The sequence below is a fragment of the Dermochelys coriacea genome, chromosome 1 (assembly GCF_009764565.3).
Source record: "Dermochelys coriacea isolate rDerCor1 chromosome 1, rDerCor1.pri.v4, whole genome shotgun sequence".
Classification (NCBI taxonomy): Eukaryota; Metazoa; Chordata; order Testudines; family Dermochelyidae; genus Dermochelys; species Dermochelys coriacea.
The window spans coordinates 47,518,901-47,546,265 of NC_050068.2; the positions used below are offsets into that span (position 1 = coordinate 47,518,901).

Sequence of the window (27,365 nt, forward strand, 5' to 3'; positions counted from 1 at the left end):
TCCTCCTCTGGTCTAATCATTGCAGTGGAAGCTTGTGGTCAAATGGTTATCTACTGTGACTCCTATGTTTTTTTATAGTCACTGCTTTTCAGGATGTAGTCCCCATACTTATGTGACCTACTTTCTTTGTTCCTAAATGTCTGATCTTTCATTTGGCTATGTTAAACTAGAGCTGGTTGAAACTTGGAATTTCCTTTTCATGAGAAATTCTGACATTTCAAAACATCCTTTCATCCTGAATTGGAATGAAAAATTGAAATTTTCTGCTAAACGATATTTCCAAAAACATTTGTTTTAGAAATATCAAAATTACCTTATCTAAATAAAGTGTTTTAATCTTATCAGAGCGCTGCATTTTGATAACTTTTCATGAAAGATTTTGACAATTGATTTATTTCTGTGAAATGTTTAGATTTTGCAAATCTGTATTTTCTGATGGAAGTTTTCTGTTTCATTGGATAATTTTCAGCTGGCTCTAGATATAAAATCCATGTTATGGAAATAAAACTGTTTTACCAAGAAATCCAGGTCTGTAAATGTAAATAAATCTGGGGAATACCACTTCAACAATTCTGTGTCATTTACAAACTTTATCAATGATTTTGTTTTCCTCCATTCATTGATAAAGATACTGAATAGCATTGGGCCAAGAACAGATCACTGCAGGACCCCACTAGAAATACCTGGATTGGATGATGAGTCCCCATTTACAATTATTTTTTGAGATCTATTGGTTAACTAGTTTTTAATCCATTTAATATGGGCTACATTGATCTTATATAGTGCTCATTTTTTTATAAGAATGTTATGTGGGACTAAGTCAAATGCCTTACAGAAGTCTATCTATGTTAGGTCAATACAGTTATCTGTATTAACCAAATTTGTAATATAATCAAAAAATGATATTGTTTTTTGACAAGACCTATTTTACATAAAGCCTATGCTAACTGGCATTAATTAGACTACCATCTTTTAGTTCTTTATTGATTGCATCCCATATCAACCTTTTGCAATTTTTCCCCTCAAGGATTGATGTTGAACTAACCCATTTATTATTTTTAAGGGTTAGCAGAACATTAGGTTTTTTCCAGTCCTTTGGAAGTTCCCAAGTATTCCAAGATTTGTTAAAAATCAGCATTAGTGGCTCAGAATGCTCCTTGGTCAATTATTTTAATACTCCTCTGTGCAAGTTTTCCAGCCCTGCAGATTTTAAAATGTCAACTTTAATGGTTGCTCTTTACCATCCTCCTTGGTTACTGATGGAATAGATAGTATTTCATTATCACTGTAAGAGATGAATATGTCATCCTGCTTCTTTCTGAATACAGAACAGAAACATTTATTGAATTCTTGCCTTTTCTTCATGATTGGTAATTTTATCGTCCTTATTTAGTATTAGAGACCTATACCATTGCTAAGATTTAATGAATTCCTTCTTTTGTTTGTCAAGCCTCCTTGGCTATAGATTGTTTTCACAAAAACCTTTAGCTTTCCTTATCAGTTGTCTGCATTTCCTAACTGCTGATTTGTACTTATTGCTATCAGCGTCTTCATTTTTCCATGTTAGGCTGCTGGTGTTCTGAGATCACTGCCTATCATGCTGAACAATATTGTTTTATTGTTTCTTGGTATTCTCCCTGTCTATATCCATCTGTTGTCTCTTATCTTATACTTAGACTGTAAGTTCTGGGGACAGAGACTTTTTGTTCTGTGATTGTACAGTGCCTCAACAAAGGGGTCCTACTCCCTGAGAAGGGCTCCTAGGTGCTATGATAATAATTAATAATTATAACTAGCTTCTTTTACCTCCCCTCTTAATCATTTTTTTTTAACCAAACAAGCTGCCTTTTATGATTGTGGACTTGTGTGTTTTGGGGGAAGGACATCTAATAAAGCATTTTTAAATAATTCCCAATGATAATTCAAATTTTTAATAGGACTGTGTAGCGAAGAAGTGTGGCCACCCTTGGAGAGTGGCAGCGAGGGGCAGCCAGACGCCTCCTGGTGGGTGGGCACAGGAAGGCCACGCTCTCCATGCCGGAAGCAGGGGGTGGGACAGGAACAGGAAGTATAAAAGAATGGCCCTGTAGTTCAGTTGAGAGGTAGCTGCCAAAGGAGACAGATGCGTTCTTCCTGCTGCAAATGCAGGAACCCATTGAAGACTTCTGCTGTCCCGGGGAGGGTCCCAACTTACCTGTATGGCCAGACACACTGGATGCTGAAGAGTTGCTGGGACTGCCACTTGCCGTGTACCCTCGGGAGGCAGAGGACGACCCTTGGAAGGTACACCTGAGAGGGAGGATAGGAAGCAGCCCACGGGAACCAGACTACCGTCTGGCTATAGTGATTCCCCGCTGACCCAGTGGCAGACCACTCTGCTGCTGTTAGGGCCCTGGTCTGGGATGCGGTGGAGTTGGGTGGGCTCATGTCCCTCTGCCATCCCTCCCCTGGGATAGTAGTACTCCCCCTCCTTAGGTCAGGAGACCTGCGCTTGCTGGGCACTCAACACTTACTGGAGCCCCCTGGCTTGTGTTGGGGCGCTCACCCTTTGCCAGAGCCCCCGGAACTGTGTTGAGCGCTCACCCCTGCTTGAAGGCTGGGCTTCTAGACCTTTACCTGCTCTACCCTGCTTGAGGGTTGGAGCTTTAGACTGCTTGGTGCCCTGCCCTACCTAAGGGCTTGGACCCCTGACCTGATCACTGCTCTATCCTGCCTGAGGGTTTGAGCCCTAGAGACAGCTAATTTCCCCCTGTACAGACTCATGTTCCAGATACATGACAGTGACGAAGTGTGACCACCCTCAGAGATTGGCAGCGAGGGGTGGCCACGAAAGACTACATGCCTACAGAATGTCAATTAATCGCAGGCGTTAACTGCGATTAACTGAAAATAAAATTAACAACATGTTAATTTTTTTAATGCATTAATCGCATACCTCTGTGTGGAGAAGGAGGGATCGGTGGTGGGGAGCTGAAGCCCCAACTCAGAGATCTGCGGACAGCAGGGGGATGAAGCCCCAGCCTGAAGCTCTGGAGGTGGCAGTGGGATTGAGGCCCCAGCCCAGAGCTTTGCAGGGGCAGTGCAGCTGAAGCCCCAGCATGCAGCTCCAGAGGGGGCTGAAGCTTGAGCTGAAGCTCCAGCCCCCAGTGCTGAGAAGGGCTGAAGCCCCAAGCCTTGCACCCTGTGGGGACTGAAGCCTGGAGCTCCGAGGGGGTGCTGAATCCCCAAGCCCTGCACCTTAAGTGGGCTGAAGCCCCGAGTGGGGCTGAAGCCCAGAACCCCCAGTCTGGCTGAAGCCAGAAGCCTAGCAGGGCTGAAGTCCCCCACCCTGAGCCCCCCAGGGTTGAAGATAAAGGGTCACAATTTTTTCTAGTGGGCAGGATCACAATTTTTTTTAAGTCCAAATGGGGTCACCAGCACAAAAAGTTTGAGAAACTCTGCCATAAAGAACAGGGGCTTGGCGAACTCAGCCTCCCTGCACCATCCTCTCCTCCCTGAGGTAAAATCCATCCTCCCTTGCAAACAAGGGCTCACTCAGCTGAAGGGAGTTATGTAAAATAATAATAATAAATCTACATTTGTAAGTTCAACTTTCATGATAAAGAGATTGCTCTATAGTACTTGTATGAGTTGAACTGAAATACTATTCTTTTGTTAATCTTTTTTACAGTACTAATATTTTAATAAAAAATAATATAAAGTGAGCACTGTACACTTTGTATTCTGTGTTGTAACTGAAATAAATATATTTGAAAATATAGAAAATATCAAACAATATTTAAATAAATCATATTTTTAATGTTTAATAGTGCAATTAAAACTGCAATTAATCGCGATTAATTTTTAAATCTTGCGATTAATTTTTTTTAATATCTTGATAGCCCTAATTCTTAAGTTTTTTTTTTTTTTAAATTTTTCTTCCCACTCAATTTTCCTCAGGATTGTTTTCATCGGCTTTGAGAACTGGCCTTTTTAAAACACTGAGTGGTCTATTAATGAGTGGGCCTACACTTATCTTGCACATTGCAAATGAACTTCTATTCTACATTGATTCCTATAAGGGGGTCCCCAGTATACATCTCCTCTTTATCCATTTTTTTGGCTATCTGTCGCTCATCAATTTGGGAAATATGTTCCGATTTATGTTGGTCCTGATCCACATATCCATCATTTGCACGGATTGGGACTGACGTGAATTGGAACTTGTTCCCTATTGAACAGTACAGTACTGTACTTGCATCTGCTGGCCACATTCAAGGCTTATTACCTATGGAGGATGTTCTCCAGGCTTATTAAGGAGACAGCAGGTGAAGGAAAGTGTAAGGAGTTTTGGAAGTCCTACAACATCTTGAAAAGCGTGGAAAACATTGACATCGTGTGAAGAGGTCACTTCGCAATGCATGAATGGCATTTGGCGCCGTGCGTGGCCAGATGCTGCCCACAGCTTTGTGGGATTTGATGCCATTTCTGCTCTTGAAAAAGAAATTGTCAAGTTGGCGAAGGATGTCAGCTTTGAGGAAGTGGAGGAGGATGATATACAGGAGTTGCTGAAGTCTCACACTGAGCAACTGACAAATGAGGAACTGATTGAGCTGGATCAACAACGGATATCTGAAGAAAGCAAGGATGATGACATAGGGCAGGAAGCCAGGAGTCTGATGACAACGAATCTCTCCCATTTCTTTGGATTGCTGGATTAGATGACAGAAATCATACAGAGCAATGATCCTTTTTGTAAACACAGGTTTCAGAGTAGCAGCCGTGTTAGTCTGTATTCGCAAAAAGAAAAGGAGTACTTGTGGCACCTTAGAGACTAACAAATTTATTGGAGCATAAGCTTTCGTGAGCTACAGCTCACTTCATCGGATGCATCCGATGAAGTGAGCTGTAGCTCACGAAAGCTTATGCTCTAATAAATTTGTTAGTCTCTAAGGTGCCACAAGTACTCCTTTTCTTTTTGTAAACAGTCTACCAAAGTCTCCAGGGCTCTCAATGATGTTGTGGCTTGCTACAGGGAGATCTATCAATAGTTCATGCAGGAGAGCAGACATTGATAAAATCCTTTTTTAAGACTTCTGCAACCAAAAAGCCAGCCACAGAAAAGCCAGCCCAAAATCCAGCCACCACCCCTACCCAAGTTTAGCATAATTGACGCTGTTTTATACTGTATTACGGTACTGTATGAAAATGTTCTGTGTTTGAACAGAGTTAGTAGGGTTCTATATTATTTTATTCAATGTTTTATGTGTAAAATATGTACGGTATAACCTGTCATTGTAAAAAGATACACTATTCCGGCGAAAAGAGCATTGCCATAGGTGACTGTGGTGAAGTTGTGAACGCAACCTCCCACCCCCATTCCATTATTTCTTATAGGGAAAAATTCCCCAGTATATGTCATTTTGCTATCCATCGCCCTTTTCAAGAATGCAACCCCAATATATACAGGGGCCCCCCTGTACCGCAACGGCCTTCCAGTAGTGGAGCTGTCAGCTGTGGTTTGGGCGTGCCCTCATCCACTCCTGGGGGGAGACCTGTGGGCGCAGTGGAGCGGTATGTTTTGGTGATGGGGTTATTTCCTCCCCTTATGCACCTGTTCCCATGACAGAAGACAAGGCTGCAGGAGTGTGTAGCTCAGGGTCCTGTCTCCTGTCCAGTCCCCCGGGGAGGGTGGGGGGGGCGCTGAAGGAGAGCGCCCCACACAGCCTTTCCTAGCATTTCTTACGCGTCCCCCAGCCCCCTCGTTGCGGGCCGGGGAGTGTTACCATCAGGGCCAGGCTCCTCAGCGCTGGGGCCTACGTGTGCGGCGGCGGGTATTTTGTTTGGTGGGGGGCTTAGGCCCCGGCCGAGGAGCTGGCGCGGCCCTCCCCGCTCTGGCCCTGCCTCTGCCCTGGCACCGCCGGGGCGGGAGGACCCAGGTGAGACGGGGGGCGGTGCCGGGCGCTGTGAGGGGTGGGCTCTGCTCACGCTACGCCGGCTCCGGCCGGGAAGGAGGGAGGGAGGAAACACCGGCGGCCGCCGGCGCTGAGAGGGAGCGAGCGAGCGAGTGAGTGGCCGGGGGAGCGGGCGGGCGGGACGGGTCGGTGCCTCTGCCCCGCGGTGATGGGGGTGGGTCGGGGCCGGCGTTGGGGGCCTGCCCGTTCTAGCCACAGCCCGGAAGAAAGTTTCACTCAGCCCCTTCCGCATCTCTGTCCGCTGCGGGCCCCTTCCCCATCTCTCCCGGGAAGCCGGGGCCCCGAACCCGCATCTTCTCCCCGCGCCCTTCCGAGCAAGCGCCTGGCCCCCACCCGGGTCCCGTCCATCCTCCTGCCGCCCCCTCCTTTCCCTTTATTGTCTCTCCTGCTCCCTGCCGATGCTGCCCTTACTCTGAGCCCGGGCCAATGGGCAAAAGGAACAAAAGCCATTTAGCAGTGGGCAGCTGGGGGCCCGAGACCTTTCCCCAGCCCCCACCCGCAGGGCTCGGGGGTGTGACAATAATAATCCCCCTAAACCTCAGTGAAGGTCCCCTCTCCTCAACAGGGTTTGTTTTTATTTCTCGTTATGTTTGGATGCCGACTGACTTGCATGGGAATTGCTGCCCTCTCTGGTTAGAAACGCTGGCTCTGCCATATGCTGTGTGCGCCAGAAAACTTATTTTTAGATGTATCTCATATTTGTATGCATTTATAAATAGCTTAATCCGTATTCAAGTACTGAGAGAGGAAGTGATTTGGTTCTGTGAGTTCCAGACTTTTTATAGAAATTACTAAATAGAACGATTTCTGTAGGCTGGCCCCAGGTGGATTAGTGCCTTTTAGTGTGGCATTGTCTTTCTAAATGGCTGAATTATTTAATTATGAAAAATGGCAACTGCACATGCATGATATTTTAAAACATCTGTGTTTTAATAAAAATATTTCATTTACACATTCAAAGAACCGAAGGATGCTAATATTCTTATCTGAGTCCCATACAAATGATACCTTGTAGCAGTTTTAAATCATTTAAAAATAGTAATAATTTAAACCTATAAAAGAAAGGTAATTCTGAGTTTAGGAGGCCTTTCCCATTCCCACTGGTTGTGGAAATTTCATTATTTTGTAGTGTAAGACCCTGGTCCAGCAAGGATTTATGTATGTGAAATGTCCCATTGAACTCAAAGGGGCAACTCATGGATGTAAAATTATTCATGTTCTTGGGTTCCAATCTAATAAAGACTTAACAATGTACTGTGGCTCCTATTCAGTACATCTACAGGTTGTTAGTTTTTTTAGGGAAAAGTGTTTGCAGCCACTATAAAGAAGTCCTATTTAGTATTTTGAAAAAAAAAAAAACTTTAGATTCGTTTTAATATTGTATTTAGACTGAATTTACATCTTATGATGACTTTGTCATTACAGGAATGTTGACAGTATTGTACTATTAGACTATTACTTCTCTTTTGCATTTTGACCCTAATATAGATACATGGGAGACACAGTGTAAATAGAGTACTACTACTACTGAAAAAACAAAGGAAAGAAATACAAAGAATGCCTAAAAAGAAAAGGAGTACTTGTGGCACCTTAGAGACTAACAAATTTATTTGAGCATAAGCTTTCGTGAGCTACAGCTCACTTCATCGGATGCAAGAATGCCTAGTGACCCTATTCCTAAGTGATGACAGTCATATTTAGGCATAATGCCAGCAGCTGCTAGAGACAGTGCCAAGATTTTGGGCTTGAGGGATGATCAGAGCTTCATTATGTAGTCAAGAGGGTTATTACTAGATTTTCGTGTTTTAAACTCTTTCTTTTGTTTGCTTGGAGGATTTCAAACCAGTTGCAAAATTGGAATTGATTAACCTAGTCCACTAGATGAATTTCATTCTTAGATCTGGACAAATAATTTCTAATGAACAACTGATTTGACAAAGTTATCTTTCACTGTTAAAAAATCATCCCCAACCAGATCACTCTTCCCAGATTTTTCACTAAATAATTTCTGAAAATGTTTGTGAGCAATTCATGCATAAGAATTTGAAATTTGTGTAATTTTAATTGGATATGCAGATCACATGGTGTTTCTCTTCTCAGATTAATATAATTCTTGGTATCAGGTTTCCAGTGCAAATACTCAGTTATGAATTTGAAATTTGCTTTCCACAAATGTTCTGAACTGTTTGCTTAAAATTCACTATTTTGGTGGATATTGATATTTGTGAACTCATTTATTAGAATATTCATAAACACACAAACATTATGGAAGCAAATTTGTTCAGCCACATTCAACCAAATAGTTTGCAGAATTTGCCCAACTGTTCTTTTCTCTTTCTAAAAAGAACAAGAGTACTTGTGGCACCTTAGAGACTAACAAATTTATGAGAGCATAAGGTTTCGTGGGCTACAGCCCCCTTCATCCGATGCATAGAATGGAACATATAATAAAAAGATATCTATCTATCTATACACATACAGTTTGTATGGCAACTTCTCTGTAACAGGCCAGTTAATTAATATGAGCTATTATAAGCAGGAGAAAAAAACTTTTGTAGTGATAATCAAGATGACCCATTTAGACAGTTGACAAGAAGGTGTGAGGATACTTAACATGGGGAAATAGATTACTGTAGCTTCATGTCCCCAACATTTAAAACCTCACCTTTTGCCCTTTCACCAGCCTTTAATAGGGTCCATTTGTCATTTAAAGTATCAAATATTGGGTCAGTGTGGGTGAATAAATTTCTGTCCCATATTCTAATGAAGGGAAAGCTTTTTAACTTTAAACTTGAAGTTAGCTGTGTTTTGGGAGGGAGAAGCTTTGAACAGTGGAATGCAACCTGTTGTTATCAGAAAGGAGCCCTTGCACTGTTTATGTATTGTTTAATGCACTAGAGAAACCTTGCAGTTCATGAGGCAATGGAAGACTCAGCTGTAATTCATGATGCTGTTGGAGGCGTGAATGATATGAGCACATTTTTTGTTCAGTGAACATAGTTTTTCTAGTCCTGTACAGTTTAAAAAATTACTACTTGCGGCTATGAAACATATGAGTGGCTGAATTACCTAGCTGTTTTTAATACAAATGATTGGACCTTACTGAAAATCTTTCAAAAGCAAGAGGGTATGTCCAAAAAGTGATTCACAACAAGCTGCTTGTGGAAATGTCTGGATAGAATTCCAGAAAATTAGTGTGATCTCATTGAACTTTTTTGAATAACTTCTGCTTTTCACTAGTACTGTATCAAATAATTTATTGAAATAGCAGCCTCAATGACTATCTACACAGAATTTGTTTATTAATTGTTAATTTGTTTATTTTACAAGCTGTCTGGCTTACATACACCATACTTCTGTACTGTACAATGCTATGTTGGACATTAGAATGCCACAATCACACCTGTTGACTTGTATTGTTCAGGGTGAGTTACTGCTGCAGGAAGCTGTCAAATCTATCTGTTCTTTTCTTATAGATCTGTATGATATAAGTCTTAGATACACTTCACATGCACATCTCTACAAGTTCTTTCCATAGACTCATACAATGCTATCTTTTACATATTATTATTCTGTACAAGCTCTTATACTTCACTCACCACTGTGGTTTCTGAGAACTTTCCAGTAGTGCAGTAAGCAATGTGACAAAAATCCATCATGTGGTGTTCTTTTATCCTCTACCTAGGAGAAGAAATGTATGTAATGGAATGTCTTGTTTAAATAGTGTTATTTTTCTCCTTGTTTTAATATATGTGTTTGTTAGAGAAGGCAAAGATGAAAGAAATATGCCTTGTACTTAGCAGAAGGGGTGAGGTTTGTGATGGGCCTCAGTTCCTGGGTCCTAAAACATTCTGTTTCCTGCACAGACACACTTTACCTTATGGTGGAGAGTGGTTTTTGAAACAGAGGATTATACTTGTCTACCATGGTCTTCATCCCAGAGCTTCAGATGATCTTTTCATTATTCTGGGCTCAAGTCATGGAACTCTTTAATGATAAGAACCCAGATCTCAAACTTGATTTGAAATTGTATGTGAAACCAGCATAGAAAGTGGAGGACACGTTGGATGTGCTTGTGATAGCCTTTGTTGCTGAGGAAACATACTGCAGCGTTCTATACTACTTGGAATTTTCAAAAACACTGAACTCTTCATGCCCATGTATATCACATTGCTGTATTCCAACCAAGAGGTGATGAATAACTGAGGGTAGGTCATTTTCTGTCAGGCTGGGAGGGAGTGTCCTAGTAAAATCCTGTAATTTACCACTACTAGTTTTTGATGACTTTTGGAAAATGAGATGTATCTCATATTTTAAATTCTAAGCTTGAACTGTTTAGTATTAGTATATCAAAGGAACCTGGGTGGTTTTTAGAATGTACAACTCTTTTTTGTTTTTCTTTATGCATGGTTTCAAATCCAACCTGGTTAACCAGTGGCCATTTTGCTATCCTCCCAACTTTTAATTTGTTTGTTCCTGATACATCTTCCATTGATGGGTCATTATTGTAAGAGAAGGAATAAAGTCCCTTTTAGGGAGTGTAGTGATCTTGCCTAACTTGACAGTGTTAGACACTAGTATCTAATTTTCAATCTGTCCAAAGTCACAGAAATGGAGTTAGTGATACAGCTGCCAGAACACCCGGACAGTAATGATTGGAATTTATCATACAAATCAGTATTTAGCCATAGGTATAATACTGAGAATGTGCTTGTCAGAGTTCAGAGTGGTAGCTATGTTAGTCTGTATCAGCAAAAAGAACGAGGAGTACTTGTGGCACCTTAGAGACTAACAAATTTATTTGAGCATAAGCTTTCATGGCCAAAACCCACTTCAGCGGATGCATGCAGTGGAAAGTACTACTGTTCCACCAATACTACCAGAGAACTACTACTAGCGGACTGGTCTCTGCTATCTTTACCGCCATGTCATTTAAACATGATCATAGCAGGGTTGGACACCCTGGTGGTTAAAAACATGGGTAGCAATTGTCTTTTGTTCTAGGGCTCCCACTGTTGCTAGTACCCTACAACCACGCGAGTTCTAGAGTAATGGTGTGAGAACTCTCAGTACAAATGCAGCCAAAGAAGTTAAGAGTTAAACTAGATCGTGGGATAATTTTCTTACCACAACCTGTCCCAACATAGTATAATTTCTCAAACAGACTTTTTCTGGCACTGCTCTGATCTTCTACTTAAATGTCGTCCAAACAGCATCACAACACCTGCCTAAGTGCATGGACTAAAAACACAATAAATACTTGCTTTTACACTTGAACCCAATTGTTGGGTATGTTAATTTTTTTACAGTCAGGGACTTAGTTACATTTTTAAAACAAGGTGAGAACCGAAACTGAGTATATCAACACTCATTCCTACAAATTAAAGAGCATGATAAATTAGCAGTAATAGTCTATAAAGGGAGTCATGATACCCATGTCAGGCTGGGTTATTAAATTAATATTTATTTGAAAGCAGTATAGACCCTCTTATGCTATTAAAGTACATCCTACATTTGGTTTGTCTTAGGGCTGAAGATTTCTGAACTTTATACTTGCTCATGGCAGGTAACATAGACTTCGTAATCAAGAGTGTTACGCAGTCCTGGGATTTGAACTGTGAACACCAGACATTTGAAGGAGTAATGCTTGTCTGACAGGACCAGTGTGTGTAATGTACTGACAATCTTGTATGTGTAATATTGCCTCCTGTTAGATCGAACATCAGATATAATCAAGCCTCTGTATTTATTCATTGTCTACTAGTAGTTGGTTCTTAAAAAAAAAAGCCAACCTTAATACTGATATCTAATACTCGCTTTCTAATGGAGACTTTTCTTTAACTCGAATGGTAGAGGCCTGTATTTTGAGAGTAGGGCTATCCTCACTGTCATCAAGCATAGTATAGCTGGCAAGTAGTGTCTGTATAAAACAGCACATGAATTCATTATAGGATGAAATCATTATTAGATTCTTTTCATACAGCGATATGTTGCACTATCAACTTGTTTCTGTATGTTTCTTTTACGTTGCCTGATATAATATTAAAAACCTAATTTTTATATGAAAGCAAAAAATGACTATGGTAGTTACCTTATTTTTGTAAGCACTAGACACAGTTGCTTTCAAGATGAATGCTACTTTGATTTTATTGTTAGAGGCAGGTTAAACTGATGAGAGTGACAGCCTGGTTGCCAGTCAAGAGCAGGGCTGTGACCTCAGCACACATGAGGTGCCACAGATGGTCCTGCAGTTACAGTGTTGGCACAGAAGGTGAAATGACCCACAGGTAATACCGTAATAGTATCTAGGTCTGCTGAAATTATACTGACTGCTGTAAACAAAGAATTCTATTCTATTTGTGCTATATTAGTCTGGTCACCCCATCTCAAAAAAGATACATTAGTATTGGTAAAGGTATAGAGAAGGGTAGCTAATATGATTAGGGGTATGGAACAGTTTCCATATGAGGAGAGATTAAAAAGACTGGGACTGTTCAGTTTAGAAGAGACAACTAAGGAGGATCTGATAGTGGTCTATACAATCACGAATAATGTGGAGACAGTGAATAGGAAGTGTTATTTATCCCTTCACGTAACACAAGAACCAGCAGTCACCCAATGAAATTAAAAGGCAGCAGGTTTAAAACAAACACAGGGAAGTACTATTTCACACAACACACAGTCAATGTGTTGAACTTGTTGCCAGGGGATGTTGTGAAGGCCAAAAGTAGAACTCGGTTCAAAATAGAGTTAGATATGTTTGTGGAGGATAGGTCCATCAATGGCTATTAGCCAAGATGGTCAGGGATGGAACCCTATGCTCTGGGTATCCTTAAACCTCTGACTACCAGAAGTTGGGACTAGGTGACGGGATGGATCACTCAATGCCCTTTTCTGTTCATTCTCTGTGACGAATCTGGCACTGTCCATTGTTGGAAAACAGGATACAGGGCTAGATGGACCATTGATCTGACCCAGTGTGGTCATTCTTATGTTTTTAATAAAATTCATAGAATTACTCAGTTTTTCAGTTTTTTTTCATTGTGGGTTTTGAAAATCTGTTAGGATGATAGGTAAAGTCGCTCTGTGTAGGTATAATCAAAATTTATTCAGAAGCCCTACAGACTAAGACATCATGTCTTCATACCATAATAACCATACTGTATTGTACACTGTATTGGTGCACCTTTAATTTGGTTATTATTTTGAAATTGGTATTATTGGGATTTCAGAATCCTACATATTGTATGCATTCCAAAAACTGCATATTGGAGATGTTTACATGCGCAGGGGTGATTTTCAAGGGCAATAAGGTTGTAATTACAATGGGCCTCTTGAAAGAAATGTTACAGAAAATCCACAAGGGTCATTTAAGAATTGAGACGTGCTAACAACAAGCATGAGAGGTGCAGTACTGGTTGCAGATCAATCACAACATTACTAATGTGGTAGGAAACTGTTTTTCATGCTTGAAATACAAGTCATGCCAACAGGCAGAGACACTGAGACCTCATCCAGTTCCACAAAGGCCTTAGGAGAAGGTACGTGCTGATTTATTTATCTGGCAATCAAAGGATTATTTAATTATTTATTATTCTCTGTATCCAGAAATTTGCACACTGAACAGTACTAATAGTAAGTCAGTGATAACCAGCACAAAGGGGATGTTCTCCAGATGAAGTCTTTAGTGATAATGGGCAGCAATTTTCCAGTGCAGATTTTTGGCAATTTGCAATAGATTGGGATTTTCATTGCAAAAGATCAAATCCAAATTATTCCCAATCAAATGGACTTGTGGAAAGATCTATATAATCTTCATCCAAGAATATTAAAGGAATTGGCACCTGAAATTGCAAGCCCATTAGCAAGAATTTTTAATGAATCTGTAAACTCAGGAGTTGTACCGAATGATTGGAGAATTGCTAATATAGTTCCTATTTTTAAGAAAGGAAAAAAAAAGTGTTCTGGGGAACTACAGGTAACTACAGGCCAGTTAGTTTGACATCTCTAGTATGCAAGGTCCTGGAAAAATTTTTGAAGGAGAAATTAGTTAAGGACATTGAAGTCAATGGTAAATGGGACAAAATACAACATGGTTTTACAAAAAGTAGATCGTGCCAAACCAACCTGATCTCCTTCTTTGAGAAAGTAACAGATTTTTTAGACAAAGGAAACACAGTGGATCTAATTTACCTACATTTCAGTAAGGCGTTTGACACTGTGCCACATGGGGAATTATTAGTTAAATTGGAAAAGATGGGAATCAATATGAACATTGAAAGGTGGATAAGGAATTGGTTAAAGGGGAGACTACAACGGGTCCTACTGAAAGGCGAACTGTCAGGCTGGAGGGAGGTTACCAGTGGAGTTCCTCAGGGATCGGTTTTGGGACCAATCTTATTTAATCTTTTTATTACTGACCTTGGCACAAAAAGTGGGAGTGTGCTAATAAAGTTTGCAGATGATACAAAGCTGGGAGGTATTGCCAATTCAGAGGAGGATTGGGATATTATACAGGAGGATCTGGATGACCTTGTAAACTGGAGTAATAGTAATAGGATGAAATTTAATAGTGAGAAGTGTAAGGTTATGCATTTAGGGATTAATAACAAGAATTTTAGTTATAAGCTGGGGACGCATCAATTAGAAGTAACGGAAGAGGAGAAGGACCTTGAAGTATTGGTTGATCATTGGATGGCTATGAGCTGCCAATGTGATATGGCTGTGAAAAAAGCTAATGCATTTTTGGGATGCATCAGGAGAGAGATTTCCAGTAGGGATAAGGAGGTTTTAGTACCATTATACAAGGCACTAGTGAGACCTCACTTGGAATACTGTGTGCAGTTCTGGTCTCCCATGTTTAAAGAGGATGAATTCAAACTGGAGCAGGTACAGAGAAGGGCTACTAGGATGATCCGAGGAATGGAAAACTTGTCTTATGAAAGGAGACTTAAGGAGCTTGGCTTGTTTAGCCTAACTAAAAGAAGGTTGAGGGGAGATATGATTGCTCTCTATAAATATATCAGAGGGATAAATACAGGAGAGGGAGAGGAATTATTTAAACTCAGCACCAATGTGGACACAAGAACAAATGGGTATAAACTGGCCACCAGGAAGTTTAGACTTGAAATTAGACGAAGGTTTCTAACCATCAGAGGAGTGAAGTTTTGGAATAGCCTTCCAAAGGAAGCAGTGGGGGCAAAAGATTTATCTGGCTTTAAGATTATACTCAATAAGTTTATGGAGGAGATGATATGATGGGATAATGTGATTTTGGTAATTAATTGATCTTTAAATATTCAGGGTAAATAGGCCTAATCCCCTGAGATGGAATATTAGATGGATGGGATCTGAGTTACCCAGGAAAGAATTTTCTCTAGTATCTGGCTGGTGAATCTTGCCCATATGCTCAGGGTTTAGCTGATCGCCATATTTGGGGTCAGGAAGGAATTTTCCTTCAGGGCAGATTGGAAGAGGCAATGGAGGTTTTTCGCCTTCCTCTGTAGCATGGGGCATGGGTCACTTGAGGGAGGATTCTCTGCTCCTTGAAGTCTTTAAACCACAACTTGAGGACTTCAATAGCTCAGACATAGGTGAGGTTTTTCGTAGGAGTGGGTGGGTGAGATTCTGTGGCCTGCGTTGTGCAGGAGGTCGGACTAGATGATCAGAATGGTCCCTTCTGACCTTATTATCTATGAATCTATGAATCTATATGGACAGTAAAGAACTTAATGAAAAAGACTTTTGACAGTGGGGGTGATTTCTATAAAGTTTTATTGGTTTACTGAAGTACACCTTTGGAGAATGGCTTTTCTCTAGCTCAGCTGTTAATGGGAAGAAGGATCAGATCTAATTTACCAAGTAGTGATAACTTGCTGAAATATTATAATAATGAATCCCTAGAGAAGATGAAAGAAAATCAGAAGTGGAAGCAGAAATTTTATTTTGACAAAAGGGCCAGTGATCTCCCATCTCTTAACTTAGGTGATAGAGTGTGCCTGAGGAATTGCACCTCTAATACTTGGGGCCAAAAGGGTAGATGTGAACTTTGGCATTTTCCATCTGACTGATTCTTTATCATCAATACACACAGAAGAAACTGTCAAGGAACAAGAGAACAACTCAGCTTCTTAGTATCAGCCTTTCATTAGAAAATCAGAGCGGGAGATTAAATGTCCTGAAAGTCTCACAGAGACTTGCTAAACTGCCTGGAGAAAGGGGATTTGCGGAAAATGAGTGGTAAAGACTTGAGAGTGATGTACTGGTAACCTCTCTTCTCTAGGTAGTTGACACATTGGAAATGTGGAAATGTACTACATGGGGTAAGAATTGAATACATGTGTTATAAGATAGTTGTTAGCTGTTTATACGTATATGTTACTCCTGGGAGAATTCATCACCAAAAAATTAAAAATTCTGTGCCAAAAAGTTAAAATTTTGTGCACAATATTTTAAAATTCTGCAAAATTCTGAAAATGTTATTTGTCAAAAATAATACTACATAATCACACCAGTTTCAATTATTTTGGTAATTTATTTTAAAATATCTGTCCGCAAGTATATCTGTAACAATATAGACACACTCAAAAATTTCCTCAGGAGAAGAGAGTTAAAGAAACCCCTATGACAACCCAGTTCCTGTTTCTCTGCCTCCTCCCCACCCCCCCGGAGCCCAGCCAGTGGGCCAGACACCCACAACCCTTCCCCCACAGAGACCAGCCACGGGGCCTTCCTGGCCCAGATACTCACACCCCTTGCCCCCAGATTTCAGCTGTGGGCTCCCCCCAGTCCAGACACCCATCCCCCTACCCCTCAGAGCCCAGGATCCAGAGGGAGAAACAGCCTGATGCTCGGTCCCAGGCTTGTGTGGAGTTTTCTGCGTTCCGCCGCCTCCTTCCCTCAGGGCATGCTGGGAACTGCAGCTGATGGGAATCCTGTAGCTCCCTCAGTCCCTCCCCCTCCCCCTGGCAGTGTCTTCTATGTGTGAGGTGGGCTCTGCCAGGTCCAGTGGCCCCTAGTGGCAGCTAGCAGCACTGCCGACCATTTCTGTGGGGGAAAGGAAATTCTGCGTGCAGACATTAATTTCTGCAAAATTCTTCCTTGTGCAGTACCCCAGGAGTAATAATATGTATATAAGAGTTAATTTGTTTTTCTTTAAGAGGGAAGATGTAGAGATATGTTTGTAGAAGATAATAATTTAGAGATGCTCCCTCATAAGGGACAGTGTTATGAACACAGGAATTTGGAGATGTGCCCTGGAGACGGGTGTTGGAAACACTACGTGGTTGCTTGCAGCACCTCACTACAGAAGTTCTCCAGTTTGTTTTATTAAAGTTTTATTCCTTTCTCATTCACTGGTTTGTTATTTAATGAACCCCAAGATTGTTACAATGGAATAGAAAAGAGGAAGAAAAGGGTTATGAGAATAAGGATTGAGGGATTTGGAGGGGCGGAGGTTAGTAGGAAACTAGAAACTGATATTGAAAGGAGGAAGGAAGAATATGAGGGAGAGAGATGGCTATAGGATGGGGAAAAGGGGAGAGAAGATTATAAACTCTTTGGGGAAGAGACTACTTTTTTTTGTTCTGTGTTTTTACAGTGCCTGGCACAATGGGGTCCTGGTCCATGACTAGGGCTTCTAGGCACTATGATAATGAATGATGAAGCCTTTGTTTGTGTGTTCCAGTTATTTACTAATTAAATATTCTCTTCCAAAAATCAGCATTTTTTTAGTTCAGCTGCGCTTGATTTTTCAGTGGTCACCAGCTCCTTATATTTCATGCATGGTTTAGTAGTAGTACGTCTGTTCTGACTGTGGTTTGTTCTTCACCAGTCCTAAGCCCCTTCTTTTGTGAGCAAAAATGGAGAATGCTACATGTTTATGCAGTCAACATCAGGTATACATTGCACAGATGGTTCACTTTATAATTCTGCAGTGATAGTTTTTAGTAGTCTGGAGACAGTATCAGAAGCCAATGCCAAGGTCTTTTTGTCACTATAGAGCTTTAGGAGAGCTGGGGCTAGGGTTGAGAACGTAGCATCTTCTCCTTTAGAAGATGCAATGCCATGGCTAATCACCAGTGTCATGTCCTTGTGTACTTGTGGCACCTTAGAGACTAACAAATTTATTTGAGCATAAGCTTTCGTGAGCTACAGCTCACTTCATCGGATCAGGAAGATGATGTCTGTCTGTATCTGTATGAGTTTTTTCATGAAGTTGATAGATTTCCACTCTATACGGCTAAATTCAGTGCCTTGCATAATGACAGGTTTCAGAGTAGCAGCCATGTTAGTCTGTATTCACAAAAAGAAAAGGAGTACTTGTAGCACTTTAGAGACTAACAAATTTAGCTGTACCTCACGAAAGCTTATGCTCAAATAAATTTGTTAGTCTCTAAGGTGCCACAAGTACTCCTTTTCTTTTTGCGAATACAGACTAACACGGCTGCTACTCTGAAACATGTCTTTGTGTGTGTGTATATGTTGGAGTAGGGGGAGGCTGAATATCAGTTTGGAGAGCCACAGTTTAATTGTCTTTTGTTCTTTTGTTTGCTTGTATTTGTTTAGAAGGGGGCTGAAGAGTGGCACTTACAGTAGAGAAGAATATCTGTGCATGCTGGCATGTGTCTTTTGCTGGTGGAAATTCTAATGGCTCAAAATGTGAACTAAATGAAATCTGACCTGTCACATGCAAGAAGTGAAACATACACAAAGTGGAAATCTACTGCAGTCATATCTTCCAAGGGCATGAATTAAAGGTAAGTAGCCCTTCTCTTACCTAATTATTTATAATCAAGCTTTGTTGCTAATTATTTTTTCACATAATTTGCTGAATGGCCTACTGTGTTCCTTATAATTATGGAGCTTGCCTAGTACAATAGTTTGGTGTATACAGTGCATGCATTGCTGATAGAGCTTTGCTGATATATCTTCATAGTTCAGTCATGCTTTTTTCCCTTTATTGAGCTGGCTAAATAATTTATTAAAAGTTCAGAGGTGCCTTCCTATAATAAACCTAGTAGCTTAAGTTACATTGCTCTCTACCTAGGAGAATGCTTTTGCAGGTTATATCTTATGTCTACACTACTCACCGGATCGGCGGGCAGCGATCGATCCAGCGGGGATCGATTTATTGATAAATTGACCCCCAAGCGCTCTCCCGTCGACTCCTGTACTCCACCACTGTGAGAGGTGCAGGTGGAGTCGACGGGGGAGCGGCAGCAGTTGACTCACCACAGTGAAGACACTACGGTAAGTCCATCTAAGTACATCGACTTCAGCTACCTTATTCACAAAGCTGAAGTTGCAATTCCCCCCCCCCCCCAGCGGGCTAAGTTTAGTATCAAAGTCTCCCAAAAACAAAACAGAGTGGTAAATTAAGTTGTTTTGTTTGTTTTAAAGGACAATATTTGAGGCACCCAGAAGACTTGCTATACTGAGGCGCCCTTTCAGAAGTTATAGCTGGGGTCGAAGCTCTTGTAGGAGGCAGAAACCGATCTAGTAGCAGTGATTTTGAAGAGCAGATCAGTTCAGTAGCTGTGGAGCATAGAAGAGGAGCAGCAGGGTCCTCTGTAGAGCTAGCTGAGGGCAAGTGTCTGCAAACTTGTGAATTAATGAGGTGGAAGCAGGATAGGCTCCAGCACACTCTGTCCAAGATAGCAATGGAAGCCAGTATTCCTCACCCTTAAATAGGCAGCAGATGGTGGTGTGCTAGCTGGCAGAGAAAAGCCATCCCACCAAAAAAGTGCATCTGCAGCTGCATAGAAGATGTAGTCTGGAGAATGGAGAGCAAAAAGAGCTACAGCTACTTTCACTGAAGCTTGAAATTGCCTGCCCAGATTCTGATCGAGTCCCCATCTCTCTGCTTCTAGCAGATTGGGCTACCCATTACTTCTCCAGTTGCAAAGATGGTCCCTTAAGAACCACTGGTGGGAGAGAATGGAGCAATGTCTGCACAGCCAGCCCTGTCTTCTGCCCCAGCCCCATTAGAATGGGGGAATCTAAATTTCTGGAAGTCAGAAGGGGCATAGGACAAGGGAACTGGGCACATAAGAGTCATGGCTCCTTGCCCTCCCCAAATTGGGTATAAGAGTCAAATTTTCTATACAGAATGTCAATTATCCACCAAATAAAAGGCTTTCAAGTGGTCATTTATGATCTGGCACCAGACAATCTTGAATTGCTACTGCTGCCGCCAGCATAATCATTTAGGACTACCCGTTGTACCTGTGCTTCCTTGCTGTAAGTAAATATTGTTTTAATATGAGTAAATACCCTGCATAAAACAGCCTAGTGGAACAAACTGTGAAGAAGTAACTGATGGCTGAAATTCTGAAGATATCTTTACCTGTTTTTTTCTTTTGAAATGAAAATTCTAGAAAAATAAAATCCCTGAAGCAATGTCCCTTCTTACAAGGAGTATCTAGAAACTTATTTTAGAAGAAAATGATAGCTAGCCATGCAGAAAAAGCACTGGTTGCTAAAAATATTCATTCTGTTAAGAATCTTATGCACAGGGAAAAAACAGGTGAAATGGAATTTGATCTAATTCAAGTGCTGAGGAAAACATCTTATCTAAAATATAATTTTCAAAATAGTTGTCTTTTATATAGAACAAAAATGGTTGTTTTCCCATGCAAATGTAGTTAGAAGAACAGCTTGCCTTTTACCTACACTATTTGGTTATGGAATGACTAGCAGAGACCTGAGGAACAAGTTATGCAGTGCCTATAGAGAAACCTAATCTTGCAAAACTCTAGACATTGAGTAACTTTGAAAATGGTAGATAGCATAAATAAAATTAATGCTCCTCACTTTCTCCAACCTGATTGTGTGGGCACATAGAGGATATTGTTTCTGAAGGAAAGTGGGTGGTGTTTGCACAGAATTGGTGCCAATATAGTTATTTTCATATACCAGTATCATAAAATCACATTTAAAATGTCTTACAGAAGTCCTCAAAAATATCTTGAGAGAGAAAATGTCAAGCTCAGAAATCTTATTTATAGTATTCGACATTTCTCTTAATGGCACAAACTAGGTTCTTTTTGACGTCTGTGTAAAACTCCCACTGACTTTAGTGAATTTGGATCAGGCGGCAAGTTACTATCAGCTTTTCACAATATGTAATCGGTTAGATCAATTACAGAACTATCTTCAAAATTTTCAGAGTAATCTTTTCCATTTTGATTTGGGATGCCTAAAAAGTTGCCTAACTATCATGGTTAAAATATTCTGTATTTCTGATTTTTTTTTTAAATTAACCTCAAACTATTCTTTGTGGAATGTGTCTTCCATTTCACAATAGTAGTGAGAATATGCAGGCAGTGTATTTACTGGCTGTTACCTCACTTCTCCTGGTTTGCTTCAGAGGATTTTTTTTTTTTAAAGGAAAGAAAAAAACTAAATGGTGTGAACCAAATGAGGGGATATGCCCCAGGATGTTTTGTGAGAGAGTGGAGCTGGTTTTTTTGCAATCATATTTATCTAGATAGTTTAAAAAGAATTACAATTTGACTTTTGTGTTAGATTACTAAAATCCAGCTTGCTTTGTTTGACCTGGTTCTTTTGAAATCAGCTATGGAATATCATTGGACAGTTCAAATCAATCATTCAATCACACAAACAAACAAAAAACTCACCCCAGTATTTAGTCTTGATCATTCTCCATGTGAGTCAGAAAACCTTAGGAATATTTTTACTGGCCAAGTGGAAAAGCATCTTATTTTAGGACTTAACCCTTTCTAAATTTAAAAATATTTTTAGCCCTGTTACTGAATGTGTGGCATGGAATCATAACCACTTAAATTGAAGATTCCAAAGAGCTGCAAATGGTCAAAGTGCAGGGATAAAGATCACAGCATATTTCAGGTATCAAAGATGCCAAGAAGCTGTGAAGTTTAGTGGATATTAAACATGAATCCAAAAGAGAGAGAGCATTGATTTGCAGTCCATTTTAGTTTTTAGCCTTTTGAATAAACATTTGTTTTATTTAGGAGGGAAACATTTTTCTTATTTATTAATGAAGTTGGATTAAACTTTATTTTTTAACAATGAAGTCTTGCCCCATGGTGATAATATTCTGCAGTACTTCCTGCAAAACAATGTTAGAGCATTAAATTATGTTCAATGCTCAATGGCTAGATTTACTACAAAATATCCCTAGATCTTTTGCTTAAATATAACTAAAACTGATGTAGATCAAATAGCAGCTAGAATTAAGAGAGGAAGCCAAGTTTGAAAAAGAGCACTAGTGTTAATTCTTTACAGGATCCAAGTTAAAGCTTATGTTCTAATAAATTTGTTAGTCTCTAAGGTGCCACAAGTACTCCTTTTCTTTTTGCGAATACAGACTAACACGGCTGCTACTCTGAAACCTGAGGAAACTGAGTTATTGCCATCATGATAGTAAGCACTGAAATCTTATTTTTGTTGAGTTTTTCCCCTCAAAAACATAATCCAATATAAAATGTATTTTGATAGTACTGTAATTATGGAGTAATTTTATAGTCAGAATACAAGAAAAATATTTTTGTTGAATAAAAACATAGTCTGCTTTGTATGCATACAGTATATATTAAAATCCATATTGTAATTGGCATCAAATAAATAGGTCCAGGTTGTGTTGTACAAAAGTACAACCGAAAGAGTTTTAACGTTACTATGTCATCGCCATGGTGGAGACTAAGTGATTTTTTTTCCCCCCTGCAAGATATCATCTGTGAAGTTTTGTGCACTGGAACTGTATCAGGTTCAAGGTAATCTGGGTTAAACAAATGTCAAAGTCAACTGTTTCTTGCTGTGAGGAGATTTAAGTCTTCTTTTTCGATAAGAGCGATGGGATATGGAACAGTTTCTCTTGAGCTGTTATAGCATTATCAAAGTATGAGGGAATAAAGGATTGATTCTTCCTTATTGAAATAATTAGGAATTTTGCCATTCACTATAGTGAGAACAGGATTAAACCCGATGTATACTCCTCTACAGTTTCATCTGGTGGCCCAGTCTAGATTCTTATGTAGTTAGTGACCATCATTGTCAAACTTCTAAAGTGAACTCCTGAAGATACATTTAGTGTGTGTGCGCTTTCTCCCACTTCTCTTCAGTCAGCAGAGGTTGGACTTAATCTTTTTTTGTCCACATGTAATTATGGAAAAGCTGGGTCAAAGAATTGAGTTATACATCTTGTTCTGAAGATGCTGAGGTTTATCGTCATCCTGATCTCTTCTGGAAGAGGCCAGTTGCTGAGAAAGTTCTCTCTTCTGCTTATCTGAGGTTTGCTCTTGACAGATCTGCTCCAATAGCTGAGAGAGCAATTCAAACTGTAAAAAGAATTCTTAAAAGAATCTAACTTGGATAAAACAGCCTCTTAGCCTGGTGGACTATTGGAATACACCTATAGGAGATTTAGGATCACCTGCTCCTCTAAGGACCAGATTACTGACTTCATCAAATTTGTTACAACCCAAGCTGATACAAGGAGACATACTAAATAGCTTAAAATTGAGACAAGCAAAACAGAAATATTTCTTTGACAAAAATACATAGCCTTTATCACCACTGGAAAATGGAGAGACTTTGTACTCATCAGGAAAGAGCATGTAAACCTGCAAAGGTGATTGATCAACATACTGCTCGAAGATCTTATTCAGGAAGAAGAAGGAAATGTCTATGGAAGAAACCAAAAGGATTTTACTCCTGGGGGAATTCTATGCCATTGCGCATGCGCAGAATTCATGTCCCCCGCAGATTTCTTTGCTTCTCTGCAGAAAAATGACTTTCTGATGGGGAAACAAAGGGAAGCCACATGAGCCATCCTCCCCAGCAGTATGTTTTGGGTGCCCAGGCCAGCTGGCAGGGAGGTAAATCACTGTGGGGTGGGGACAGGACTGGGGAAGACCCGGCTGGTGGCTCCTACTCTGTGCTGGGCTCAGCTGCTAGTTCCGGCTGGGCTGGGGATGATGGGACTTCCTCTTCCCCTTAACAGCATCCAGGGCCAGGTCAGACCAACCCCCAGATTTCTCCCCCAGCTGCTGGAAGCTCTGCAAACTCCCTCCACTCCCGCTTCCTACACCCATCACTCCTCAGTTGCAAGGGGAGGGATCCCTGTAAAGGGAGCTGCTCTCCGGTTTGCTCAACCCCCACATATCCAGACCTCCTCATACCCAGACCCTCCCATCGAGCCTCACCCCTGGCACTCAGAACCCCCCTCCCTCGGATGAGCCCCACTCCCCCTGGACCTGGACCACCCAGAGGAGCCATCCCCACCCCACTGAGCCCCAACTAGTTGCACCTGGATTCCCACCCTTCTGAATCCCACTCCCCCCTGCTGAGCTCTATCCCCCCACACTCAGACCCGCCCCCCCTCCCTTAGCCCCAAGCACCTTCACCTGGACCCTTCCTACAGAGTCGCATTACCATTGCACCCAACCCCCATCCCTCCCCCCCAGCAAGATCCAGTGCATCCTGATCTCCCCCACATCCGGATCTCCCATTGAGCTGGCTGCACCCAGATTGCCCCACACAGAACCTTCTCAACCCACACCTGGATCCCCCCACACTAAGCCCCTCCACACTTGCATCCTTCCTTGCTGAGCCTGCCTGCCCACACCTGATGCACCTGGCATGGAGGGGCAGGACCCTGGGGTGTTTCTGGGGCAGGCCTGGTCCTTGCGTTGTGTCAGGGTTGTGTGCAGCCTCTCTGCTGAGTCCGTATCCTGGCGGTGGAGGGGAGCTGCACAGTGATCTCCCACTTCTGTACAGCCAGTGGCCTGTGCTCTCCAATGCCATGATGGAGCCTCCATATTTATATGACAAATAAAATTTGCAGAATTTTTAAATTTTTGGCACAGAATGCTCTCGGGAGTAGGATTTGATGAGAACAAAATGAATTGTGGGGGATGAGAATGAAAATTTTGAACAAACAGAAACTGTGTCAACATCCAACTCAGAAATACAAGCAATACTAAACCAATCTACTGAATCTACTGAGTCTCAGACAAGTAGTTTGAATACAGAAAAAAATGGGACACTGAAACTCCTGTTACTGCTTCTTTAGGCAGAGTGATAAGAAAATCAGCTAGATAGTCCATTCTAGATTTTTAAGGATTCAGATTAGAGTTATGAATGTTGAATTAAAGTGATACAATTAAGTAAAAAGTTGAAATTCAGTTAAATTGTATGCATATCTTTTTTTTTTTCAAAAGATGAATGATGATTTTTAATGATGATAGGAGTTTTGGAGAAGGATCAAACTTTCCTGTAGTGTTATACAGTGCAAATCATTATGTAGTGAGTCTTTATCAGCAGACACACGTTGCTTTTCTATGGACTTGGAGCCAGGTTGACAAGCCAGCAATACATATCTGTATAGCTTTCAGTAATAAGTACAGTGTTTGCTGTTACTTAACCTCTCCAGTATCTTTTCTTATAATAGCTAGTTGAGTGAGCTGTAGCTTATGAAAGCTTATGCTCAAATAAATTTGTTAGTCTCTAAGGTGCCACAAGGTACTCCTTTTCTTTTTACACTTAGTAGATATGTTCTTGTGTTGATGTAAGCTTTATGTAGGGCACCCAGGTACTATAAAGATAGTTATATATAAATGTTAGAAATAAATATGCACAAGAACTTGAACAGATTTTTTTAATATACAGCTGTCCCAAAAAGGAGACACCTTTTAAAATCTGCCTCCAAAACAAGTGATGATGCTGTTACAGCATGAAATACAAGAGGTACTTGCTGTCTGAAATGAACCAGAAAAGGAGACAGTAGCTACCAAAGAATTGTATTAACTACTCTTCCAAGAATGGCGGAGACTGGATCCTTTAGTTCCATGTTTTCAGGTACTCCAGTTAACACTGAATTTGTAAGTCTATCCTTATTCTGAGGCTAGTTTGTCTAGATCCGTTTCAATATCCCTGAGAAATGTCTTGGCCTGACAAAGAGCATTTTAGGTATGTAGTGTTCATATGTTGGAAGACCTACAGTTGCAGTAGGGTGGATTCTACCTAGTGGGTCTTTTCCTTCTCTAACTTCTACGATCCTATATATTGTGTATCTTTAGATAAGAGATTCTTCCTTTTTTCAGTAGTTATGAAGATTAATGTTATTTAGGGGAGGTAACACACAATTCATAATTGCTAACTAAGAATTCCAAGAGACTGGAATTGAGTGAAGTAGCGCATCTACCAATGTGATATATGCCATCATGTGCCAGCAATGCCCCTCTGCCATGTACTACTGACCGCTATTCCTACCTACATGCCTCTAGCTTTCATCCAGATCATACCACTCGATCCATTGTCTACAGCCAAGCGCTACGATATAACCGCATTTGCTCCAACCCCTCAGACAGAGACAAACACCTACAAGATCTCTGTCATGCATTTCTACGACTACAATACCCACCTGCTGAAGTGAAGAAACAGATTGACAGAGCCAGAAGAGGAGCCAGAAGTCACCTACTACAGGACAGGCCCAACAAAGAAAACAACAGAACGCCACTAGCCATCACCTTCAGCCCCCAACTAAAACCTCTCCAACGCATCATCAAGGATCTACAACCTATCCTGAAGGACGACCCATCACTCTCACAGATCTTGGGAGACAGATCAGTCCTTGCTTACAGACAGCCCCCCAATCTGAAGCAAATACTCACCAGCAACCACACACCACACAACAGAACCACTAACCCAGGAACCTATCCTTGCAACAAAGCCCGTTGCCAACTCTGTCCACATATCTATTCAGGGGATACCATCATAGGGCCTAATCACATCAGCCACACTATCAGAGGCTCGTTCACCTGCGCATCTACCAATGTGATATATGCCATCATGTGCCAGCAATGCCCCTCTGCCATGTACATTGGCCAAACTGGACAGTCTCTACGTAAAAGAATGAATGGACACAAATCAGACGTCAAGAATTATAACATTCAAAAACCAATTGGAGAACACTTCAGTCTCTCTGGTCACTCGATCACAGACCTAAGAGTGGCTATACTTCAACAAAAAAGCTTCAAAAACAGACTCCAACGAGAGACTGCTGAATTGGAATTAATTTGCAAACTGGATACAATTAACTTAGGCTTGAATAGAGACTGGGAATGGATGAGTCATTACACAAAGTAAAACTATTTCCCCATGGTATTTCTCCCTCCCACCCCCACCCCCCCACTGTTCCTCTGATATTCTTGTTAACTGCTGGAATTAGCCTACCTTGCTTGTCACCATGAAAGGTTTTCCTCCTTTCCCCCCCCCTGCTGCTGGTGATGGCTTATCTTAAGTGATCACTCTCCTTACAGTGTGTATGATAAACCCATTGTTTCATGTTCTCTGTGTGTGTGTATATAAATCTCTCCTCTGCTTTTTCCACCAAATGCATCCGATGAAGTGAGCTGTAGCTCACGA

At 41.0% G+C, this 27,365-nt stretch overlaps 1 protein-coding gene across 1 annotated transcript in view; it reads left to right on the forward strand.

The window, feature by feature from the left end:
- Positions 1–18,521: 18,521 nt before the first annotated feature.
- FRY (FRY microtubule binding protein) overlaps positions 18,522–27,365 on the forward strand; it is a 374,481-nt gene continuing 365,637 nt past the window's right edge. The window contains exon 1 of the mRNA XM_038411093.2: positions 18,522–18,712. The gene's annotated coding sequence lies outside the window, so the exon portion shown is untranslated. The remainder of the gene's footprint in view (positions 18,713–27,365) is intronic.